The sequence below is a fragment of the Copadichromis virginalis genome, linkage group LG19, assembly GCF_057382275.1.
Source record: "Copadichromis virginalis isolate Kocher_CV1m ecotype Utaka linkage group LG19, C_Virginalis_male_GT1.1, whole genome shotgun sequence".
NCBI classification, from domain to species: domain Eukaryota; kingdom Metazoa; phylum Chordata; class Actinopteri; order Cichliformes; family Cichlidae; genus Copadichromis; species Copadichromis virginalis.
In genome coordinates, this window is record NC_140636.1 from 7,995,037 (window position 1) to 7,996,681 (window position 1,645).

General features: G+C 33.1%; 1 long non-coding RNA gene across 1 annotated transcript; it reads left to right on the forward strand.

Moving 5' to 3' along the window:
• The first annotated feature begins 543 nt into the window (after nt 1–543).
• On the forward strand, nt 544–1,645 carry LOC146685496 (uncharacterized). The gene is made up of 2 exons (XR_014916848.1): nt 544–877; nt 1,412–1,645. It is a non-coding gene; the product is annotated as an uncharacterized LOC146685496 (long non-coding RNA).

Consider the following 1,645-nt stretch of genomic DNA (forward strand, 5'->3'; position numbering starts at 1 on the left):
TACAAAAAGGAGAAGAAATTCAAACTTTAATCGTTAGAAGGATTCTGATACATTTTGTAACACATAAAGATTATTAAATACAACACACCATTGGATAAATCTTTATATATGAGAATTGTTTTAATTTTTGTTTGAAAAACATTCAACATTTAAAAATCCTCAAATTAAACACTTTATGCAGATATTTGACAAAGAAAAAGACAATTTCATATTTTTGAAGCTGCAAACTAAATTAATTCATGATATTACTGCTGTAAACAGTCTCAGAAAAATATCATTATTTATGACATGTGTTACTAGTTAGTTTTGTTATGTGTTTTTGCATTTATGTATTGCTTTTTTCAGAGTATTGCAGCATAGCTAAGGTAAGACGGGGAGTTGTGTGCTTTGTCTGTTTGTAAGACAGGTTTAAACTGAGTAAGATTAAAGTTTCATTTGTAACAGTGATATGTAAAATAACATATTTTTCACATTTTTTACTGTAAAACATGTACAAACTTTGTGTACATAAAGATAGACACACTACTTCTCATACACAGCAAATTCAAAAGTGTTAAATTTTTTGGTGTTAATAGTCTCCTTGCAAAAGTAGAGTTAATTTTACTCTAAGCAGAGTCACATTTTTTTAATGTAACTCTGAGGTGTAAAATGATAGTAGTTAAAATCGAGTGTTAAAAATGAGTGTTTCTATGTCAAATCTGGAGGTGTTACAATGGAAACATTAACTCTTGACCTCTTAACTCTGAACTCCTAGAGGGGCTATGACACCAACAGAGTAAATTCACAGACTCCGCCCCCAGCACGGCTCCAATCGAAGCTGAAGTGAAGCCGTTTCAGAACATTTTGCTCTACATATTTGAGTTGTTTGCCATGCTTGGTAAGTCATTTTTTCAAAGATTGTTTCAATTATTATTATGAGCTTTTACTTCTGTGGCTCTTTGGAGTTGAGACAAAGCTGTGTGAAAGGCATTAGCCATGTTGCTCGGTGATAGCATAATATTCTGTTTTAGCTAGCTGAAAGGTATTGTTTGCGGGCAAATACCACAGCCTTGAAAAAAGCTTGCATGTGAATTTTCAGTCAAACTTTTGGTCAAATACACCTAAAACAATGTCTAGAATGTGAAATGTTGGTATAATGGTGCTACTTGAAGCCTGAAAACGATCGCCCATAAAAAAAAAAAAAAAAACGAGCAAACAGCAGTAGCTGACATCCTGACTGGATTCTACGGTAGCATTTAGATCCCTCCAGAGTTTTGTGCACACGGTTTAGGTAAAAATGAAAAAGGAAAATACTTTACACAAGTAATGGCTCAAAGAGGATTCCTTTTTTTTTTTACTGTGCTGCAATTGTTTACTGGATTATTTGTGCCATTAATTAGTGTCAACTAATTTTTATTCAATCTCCGCACAGGATATGCTTGTGAAGATGGAATATGGGGGAGAGCAGAAGTGCGTTGAAGTTCCACAAAGTGATGAATGAAGGACATGCATATTGTATTGAAGAAATAAGTGATGAGAATGCTGTTATTTGCATTTACCATGTCAGACCTTTTGATAAACAAAATTCTAATGAAAGTGAGAACATGTACACTGTTACATCTTTCAGAAAATGTTTTGAAATTGTGGTGCACAGTTCAGAATAAAA